A 9,173-nucleotide genomic window follows, 5' to 3' on the forward strand; every position below is an offset into this window, starting at 1 on the left:
AAACAAAAAAAGAAGAAGGAAAGAAAGAAAGAAAGAAAGAAAGAAAGAAAGAAAGAAAGAAAGAAAGAAAGAAAGAAAGAAAGAAAGAAAGGAAGGAAGGAAGGAAGGAAGGAAGGAAGGAAGGAAGGAAGGAAGGAAGGAAGGAAGAAGAGAAGACAAAAAAGAGAAAAGAAAGAAGGAAAGGAAAGAATTTAAGAAGGAAGGAAGAAGGGAGGGAGGGTAGGAGGAAGGAAGGAAAGAATAAAGGATCAAAATTAGAAGTAGTGTGATTGCAGGGTACCTGAGTGGTTCAGTTGGTTAAGTGTCCAACTTGAGCTCAGGTCATGATCTCATGGTTTGTAAGTTTGAGACCTATGTCGGGCTCTGTGTTGACAGTCCAGAGCCTGCAGCCTGCTTCAGATTCTGTGTCTCCTTCTCTCTCTCTGCCCCATGCCTGCTCATGCTCTCTCTCTCTCAAAAATAAATAAAAATTTTAAAAATGTTTAATAAGTAGTGTCATTGTATCATCCCAAACACCACACATCTATATTTTCCATATTTGAATTGACACAAAGGAAAACATTTATGCCCCGTGTCATTCTCTTAAAGCCTAGAATTGCCTTTTTGACTCCTGAAAATATATTCCATATGGCATTAAGCAAATAATCATGATAATGATACAACATAGATTAAATAGATACAATCACTACTTATATCGCATATGAAGCTCCAAACATAATAATAGTATAATTCCAGAGTAGTATATTGCTTTTATTTTAAGAGGACATTAAATGAAGTGATAATACATGTTGCTTAGCACCAATTGTTTTTCATATAAATTATCCTACATAGTGATCCTTCCTTGGAATTCTGAACAGCTTGATTTTTTCTTCCTTTACTAAGGAGTCAGAAACGAGCATTTTCTTGAGGGTATTCGCTGAATAAAGTATTACGCACTTGATATTTTACATGCACAATTACAATTATAGTTAGAATGAATAAATTGTAATTGCCTGACAAATTTCCAGGCAAACAACTCAAAATCAGTTTACAGAATATATAGGACATCACAAAAAAGAAAACAATTCTTCATTATTTAGATGCAACAAAGGCTTATTTTTCTATATAATTTCCATGAAAAGTCACTGTCTATCATTTGCCGGATCACTTGATCTCAAAGGCAAGGCCTCTCTATTTCTTCCGTGACACCATATTCCTTTATATGAGCCACCTCTTTGTCAATTGTGTGTTATCCTTTCCACCTGCCATTACCAGTGCAACGAGAGAGTAGACTGATAAGCCCATCTAGGAACCTTGTCCTACCAATATGAGAATGGTATTCAATAAAAATAAAATCTCCCCTGCTTAGTCTTTCCCAGATGTCTAATGTCAAGATCTGAATAACACATTGGTGAGATTTTTCAATATTCCCAGGAAAGGCATTCTAAGAGAGTTTTGTTATCCCATAAGCCAGTAAAGTGAAATGTGGAGACTAATTTCCATTTCAAATACAATTTTATGACTTGAGGGTTATTGAGACAATACAGCTGGACTCTTCTTTTTATGATAGAGATTCCTGAATCCGAAGATATCAAGGATGAATTGTTCAAGTTTACACAGTATCCTTGCACAGCTCCCAGAACTAAGACATGGAAATACTCTCTTCCAGTTCAACAATATTTCCATAACTGCCTGTTATAGACCTGTTTAGGATAATCTGTCATTAGCTGAAAATATTATTTGTAACTGTTGATGATGACTGATTACTTTATGGTTTTGCTTCTTGTAGCAGGTTAAAACTGACCAATGGAAAATAAGAATCAGACTGAAGTGACTGAATTTATTTTCTTGGGCCTCACAGATATTCTCCATCAGCAGATTGTCCTCTTTATCATGCTTTCCATTGTTTATCTGGTCACCTTGGGAGGTAACGTAGGGATGATTATTCTAATATGGACTGATCTCAGATTCCACACTCCTATGTACTTTTTTCTCAGCCACTTACCCTTTGTAGATATTTGCTCCTCTTCTTCCATTGCCCCCAAGATGCTGGGTGATATCTTTGCAGAGAAAAAAGGCATCTCTTTCATGGGTTGTGCCACACAGATGTGTGTCTCTGGTTTCTTTGTGGCAACTGAATGTTTCCTCCTGGCTTCCATGGCATATGACCGGTATATCGCCATCTGTAAACCATTGTTGTATACCCTCATTATGTCCCAGAGGGTCTGTGTGCAGCTGGTGGCAGGGCCTTATGCCATGGCTCTTATAAGCACAATGACTCATACAGTTCTCACTTTTCGCTTACCCTTCTGTGGTACCATATCATCAATCACTTCTTCTGTGATATTTCACCACTGCTTTCCCTGGCATGTGCAGACACCTGGATCAATAAATTAGTGCTGTTCATCTTGGCTGGGGCAATTGGTGTGTTCAGTGGGCTGATCATCACGGTGTCCTATGTTTGCATCCTGGGGGCCATCTTGAAGATTCAGACTGCGGATGCGAGGCGGAAAGCTTTCTCCACCTGCTCTTCTCACCTGGCAGTTGTCTCCATCCTGTATGGAACTCTTTTCTTTATCTATGTTCAGCCTGGCTCCAGTCCCTCCCTGGATATCAATAAAGTGATCTCTCTGTTTTATACTGTGGTGATCCCCATGTTGAACCCCCTCATCTACAGCCTGAGGAACAAGGAGGTAAAAAATGCATTCAGGAGAAAGTTTGAGAGGAAAAATTCTCTAGTGGTTTTGGTAAAATAGAACTCTGCTGTGTTGTACCATAGATGTTGGTGCAGTCTGTTTAGGAAAGAGATCTCTGAAGTGGAAATCAGAAGCTGAATGTGAGTCCATGCACTGCCAAGTCATAGATGACTTGAAAAATTGACTAGTTCTCAAATATTTTCTGCCCCATCTTGTTGTCTGTGACATAACAAGAGTTTCAAAATAATATAGTGAAATGTTGAGAATATTAATGTGAAAATGTACTGAAGAAAACTTAGGTGAATATTTGTACTATCGTGGATGTTTGAATACTATTAATCCAGACAAGGAAACCAAAAGTTATAATAAAAAGTTCAGAGTACTACAAACAATATTAAAATGGATATAATAAAACTAGAAGAAATGTTTGTGACATGTGCCAAATAATGAGATAATATCCCTAATAATGAAATACTCTAAAATTCAAAGGAAAAAAAATAGATAAATGGGGAAACAAATGAACAAGCAATTCACTGAAATGGGGATCCCTACACCAGAAATGAATGGAGGAAAGTTTCACTATTATCCTTGGTCAAGAAAATTCAATGAAATTAAAATGTCAGTGCAGTGTTTTTTTCATATAGATGAAATATTATTAGTTTTCAATGATGATGAAGTTCCTATTTAGCCATGTCCATTCTTTATTTTCTGTTTAATGTATGAGTTCTCCATTACCCAAAGAATCTGGTAGTTTCCATGTGCAATAATCGATTTAAAATCCACTTGACCTAGAATTTCTCCTTTATAAATCTGGACTACAGAAATATAAAGGCCGATGAATAGAATTACATATATACAAGCACTATGTGTGGAAAAGGAAAATGAAGGAAATAGTCTGTTTTACATCATTGTAAGAAAAGTCAATTTGTGTGTGTGTGTGTGTGTGTGTGTGTGTGTGTATGCAAATTCTACAACAAATAAAAAAATTAGGTAAGGTAATTTTGTATTGACCTGGAGAGGACAATTGTATGCAGTCACTCACTGTTAGGTGGGGGAAAAAATCAAGCTGAAGATCAATGTGTAATTATGATCATTAAGAAGAAGGCCAGCACTATATAATAAAATGTGCACGTACATGCAGGTGTAAACGAGCAGAGGGAGAACTATAAAGGATGCACAACAAGTTATTGACATTGATTACTTCAATGGCACTTGCATTGGAGATGGGAAAGGAGAAGTTTTGTTCATATACATTTGAATTGCCGCTTAATCCTGCCCTCTGCCTTTACTTGGGCTCCATTTATATGGAGTTCCATTTACATCTTATGATTGCTACTTTGCGCATTTTATTTTATTTATTGGAGGATCTGAGAGGACCCAGGATATTAGGGCAGTCCTGGATACATATTCACATGGTGGTTCCAGAGCAAGACTTCCCTTTTGATTAGGTACACAGACAGACTAGGAACTCTTCCCCAAAAGACATACATTCTTTTTTGCCAATGGTATACAATGGCTCCTGAAGCCCAGGACCAGCAATATTCCCACATGGAGGTTTGTAATTAGCTCCATGTTGCTTTTTTCCCATGACCATCACTTTTCTTACAGAGCTTGTTGTATTGTGTGGCCCAAGGGACAGGGCTGCTTGTACTGTGCCTGCACCTGCTGCAGAGCCTCTCCTGTTCTGCATCCCACTTAATACCTACAGCCTTCTGTGTCATATGGTACCTGTGCTGGAGATCTATTCCTCGCTATGGAATATGTTGCCTCCAATCCCAAAGAGACCTTCTAGGACCCTCTGAGTCTTTTTTTCATGAGTTTTACTTTGGATGTATTCCAGCATACCCCTCACCACCAGACCTGTAAAAACTCACCCAACATTTCAAGTTCCTGAATCTTAATAGGTGTTTGTGTGTTTGTGTTGTGTCTCCCACCCTTTGGAGCACAGGTGTTTCACGAAGGTCTCCAATGTTCCAGCATCTGCTGTGTAACCTGCTCTATGAGCATGATATTATCAACGTGGTAGATATTACAATTAGTATCCACTAACTGTAGTAGGTAGGAGGCCTCATACCTGTAGACTGGATTAAGGAGGGCAGGCAAGTTAATATAGCCTTGAGGAAAACTTGTAAATGAATATTGTTGTTCCTCTCATATGAATGTAAATTGTTTCTCATCCTCCATTCCAATCAGAATAGAAAAGAATACATTTCCCAAGTCATTAGCTGCAGACCATGGATGGGAGAACTTGTAAATGATCCCATATAAGGTATGGAGCTGCTATTGGGCTACTACTTGGTTGAACTTTAAGTAGTCTACAGCCATATTCTAAGAGCCATCTGCTTTCTGGATGGCCAGAATGCTATCTTAAAAGGAGAGAAAATATGATTACTTCTGCTGCATCCTCTATGTCTTTGGTGGTGACTTTAATTTCTTTATTCAAGTGTTCTGGAATCCTATCATTCTCATTGGCTCTAGGAAGCCTAGATGCATAACAACATCTCATACCATTGGCTTGCCACTAACTGGAGCCCCTCTCATTAGTGCCTTTCTTTATTGCTTCAGTGGAAAGAAGTGTTCTCTCAGGGAACATACTCACCTGATACCTTCTTTAATGGATACCTGATGGCATCATCATTATATATATTTACTTACATAATAATTCCTTTCAAGCATCCTAAGCTTTTTGAGCTTTTGGGTCCCTTCTTCTATACTCTTCCCTGGTAATAATGGTATTTATACTGAACCTACTGTAGGCTGTCATTTCTTTCTTTTTTTTTTTTTTAATAGTTTATTGTCAAATTAGTTTCCACATAACACTCAGTGCTCATCCCCACANGCTGTCATTTCTTTCAAACCTCAAGGAGCCACCCTGATAGGACATTGGGATTCACTCCTGGTGTCTTGCCCACAAGGTCATTTTTGAGTCACTGGAGTTCTACATCAGTAAATTCTTCCTTATCCAGCTTTATATTCCTCCCTCCCTAAACACATTACCTTCAAGACGTATACTGCATGTTTTCCAGTTCTAGATGGTAGTTATTAGCCAAATCTGTGACTCTTTTGGTGAATAATAGGTCAATTCTCTTTAGTTATCAGACCAAACCATTCTGAGCCTTGCCGTTGGTTTAGTCTAGAAGGTAAGAGGTGAGGTGGGACAAGATCTTGAGAAAAATACTTATTTTCTTGTGCCACAACTCACTCAGGTGAGGGCTTTTATGGTCTCTGGCAGAGGAAGGTTGGTCTCTTCCAGCAAGAGGGAGAGGACTCCTTCTGCAGCATCAGAAGCTTTGGAAGAACTGGAATATCTTAAACACATCAGAAGCCTGAATCCCAGTTCTCAGTGTCCAACTCCTTCCTTATCAGAGTCTTCACTTTTGTACAGGAACCTTGCAGAGGTTGTGAATTCAGCTTCTTTCTTATTCTGTTTCCCAGTATCAGGTTGTTGGGTTGAGTTTATATGCAGTCTGGTCTCTAACTGTAGGAGATGAAGACCTTTTTAAGAGCTGTCTATCTGATTTTGACATCATATCATGCATTGGAAATTGTCTGGCCCGAGTCTGTTATTTTCATTCTTTAGAATGTGTGGGAACTTTAACAACAACCAACTTCATAGTCCAACAGTTACTATATCTCCCGCACTTTCACAGTCTAGAGATAATTAAACGATTCAATGTGTAGTTTTCACCTGTACCCCAACTTAACCCACAGGTGGCAAGTCTTAGTGATTGCAGTGCATGGACATGCTAGGAGTTATGACTGCCCCATTCCACCAGAAGGGACTCTTGCTGCCATCTGTCCAGTGAGTGATCTGATTCCAGAATTCCACCAGAGACTCTGCTGAATTCATTGATCAAGCAAGTTAGTAAGGTCAGCCTACATTCAAGACAGGGAAAAAAACCTCAATCTTTCAATGGAGGAATAGCACACATTTATAAGAAAGGAGGTAATAAGCTATGGCCATGTATGAGGTAACCTAATAAAAGTTGTTGGAATTACAAAGCTAAACAAAATTTAGTATCTTTACTAAATTTTAGTACCTTTATTATATATGTACAAAACACTCATAGTTTAATATGGTAGAAGCATCTGAAATAACTCAATCCACTTACATGTATAGTTCAATGAATTTATAATACAAAGAGATATGGAAAACAATTCATAATAAAATTTTGGATAATTATATTACAAAAATAAATCCTTTAGAAACTGCTTGCCCTCGGTATGTTAACTCTCATTTACCTCTTGGAGATCAAGAGAGGACTCCATTAAGAACAGGCTCAGCACCTCTAAAACTTGAACCTAGCATAGAATTCTGTAAGATTCTGGCTATAAGACTAAGGGAATAATTCTGGCTCTAAGACTAATTTCCTTAATACATTACAACATTTGTGGTTTATATGCACAATGGAATTGTTCAGCGATTAGCTCATTCATAAAATAAAATTTTGCCAGTAGCAATAAAATGGATGCATCTAGAGTATTTAATGCTAAGTGAAATAAGTCAGTCAGAGAATGAAAAATATTGTATGATTTCACTCATATATAGAGTTTAAGAAACAAAAGTAAAAAAGAAAAAAGAGAAACAAACAAAAAACCCAGATTTTTGCATATAAACAACAAACTGGTGTTTTCCAGATTAGGGGGGCAGGGGGTAATGAGTGAAACAGGTGAAAGAGGTTAAGAGCACATTTATCATGATGAGAATTGAGTAATGTATAAAATTGTTGAATCATTATAATATATACCTGACACTAAGAAAGCACTGTATGTTAATTATATTTGAATTGAGAAAAGAAATTAATAATACATAATGTGAATTAAAATGTGGGTTAAAGAGGTGTCTGGATGGCTCAATCGGATAAGCACTCGACTTCAGCTCAGATCATGGTCTCATGGTTCATGGGTTTGAGCCCCGCATTGGGCTTTGGCTGACAGTTCAGAGCCTGGAGCCTGCTTTAGATTCTGTGTCTCCCTCTCTCTCTGCCCCATGCCTGTTTATGCTCTGTCTCTCCTTCTCTCGAAATTAAATTAACATAATAAAAATGTTAAAGTGGTTTAAAAAGTCATAATTATGTAAAAGAAATGAGGCAGAATAAATAAACTGAAAGAAAAGTGGCTCAAAATGTTATTATTGGTTGTCCTTGGATGGTAAGTTTCTAGGTAACATTTTTCTCCTCTTCCTTTTTTGTTTTTGAAAATTTGTAAGATAAAGGTATTTTCACTTGAAAAAAAAATTAAGTGCAACATAAGAAATTTAGTCAATAGTGTATGGTGACAGATGGTGACTACATTTATCATGCTGGGCACTGAGTAATGTATATTGTTGACATATGTATTGTACATCTGAAACTAATATAACATTGTATGTCAATTATACTTCAATAATAAAAATAAAAATAAAAAAATTAAAAACAGTAAACAACAACAACAAAAAAGAGATCTGGATCGTTGATGGACACTTAGGCTCTTTCCATGTTTAAGCTATTGTTGAGAGTGCTGCTATGAACATTGGGGTACATGTGCTCCTACGCATCAGCATTTCTGTATCCCTTGGGTAAATTCCTAGCAGTGCTATTACTGGGTCATAGGGGAGTTCTATTGTTAGTTTCCTGAGGAACCTCCACACTGTTTTCCAGAGGGGCTGCACCAGTTTACATTCCCACCAACAGTGTAGGAGGGTGCCCGTTTCTCCACATCCTCGCCAGCATCTAGAGTTCTCTGATTTGCTCATTTTAGCCACTCTGACTGGCGTGAGGTGGTATCTCAGTGTGGTTTTGATTTGTATTTCCCTGATGAGGAGGGATGCTGAGCATCGTTTCATGTGTCTGTTGGCCATCTGGATGTGCTCTTTGGAGAAGTGTGTGTTCATATCTTCTGCCCATTTCTTCACTGGGTTGTTTGTTTCTCGGGTGTGGAGTTTGGTGAGTTCCTTATAGATTTTGGATATTAACCCTTTGTCTGATATGTCATTTGCAACTATCTTTTCCATTCCTTCGGTTGTCTATTAGTTTTATGGATTTTTTCCTTTGCCTTTCAGAAGCTTTTAATCTTGATGAGCTCCCAATAGTTTATTTTTGCTCTTGATTCCCTTGGTTTTGGGGATGTGTCAAGTAAAAAGTTGCTGCGGTGGAGGTCAAGAAGNCTTCTGCATGTTGCTATCTAGTTCTCCCAACACCATCTGTTAAAAAGGCTGTCTTTTTTCCATTGGATATTCTTTCCTGCTTTGTCAAAGATTAGTTGGCTGTATCCCTTTGGGTCCACTTCTGAGTTCTCAATTCTGTTCCTTTGGGCCATGTGTCTGTTTTTGTGCCAATCCCGTACTGTCTTGATGATGACAGCTTTGTAGTAGAGGCTAAAGTCTGGGATGGTGATACCTTCCGTTTTGGTTTTATTTTTCAGTATTACTTTGGCTATTCGGGGTCTTTTGTGGTTCCATACAAATTTTTGGATAGTTTGTTCTAGTTTTGAGAAGTATGCTGGTGCAATTTTGATTGG

The 9,173-nt window shown here is 37.9% G+C and overlaps 1 pseudogene; it reads left to right on the forward strand.

Moving 5' to 3' along the window:
- Nucleotides 1-1,785: 1,785 nt before the first annotated feature.
- On the forward strand, nucleotides 1,786-2,735 carry LOC144241802 (olfactory receptor 5G3-like; annotated as a pseudogene).
- The last annotated feature ends 6,438 nt before the right edge of the window (nucleotides 2,736-9,173 follow it).

Source organism: Crocuta crocuta, unplaced genomic scaffold (genome assembly GCF_008692635.1).
Source record: "Crocuta crocuta isolate KB4526 unplaced genomic scaffold, BGI_CrCroc_1.0 scaffold1835, whole genome shotgun sequence".
NCBI classification, from domain to species: Eukaryota; Metazoa; Chordata; class Mammalia; order Carnivora; family Hyaenidae; genus Crocuta; species Crocuta crocuta.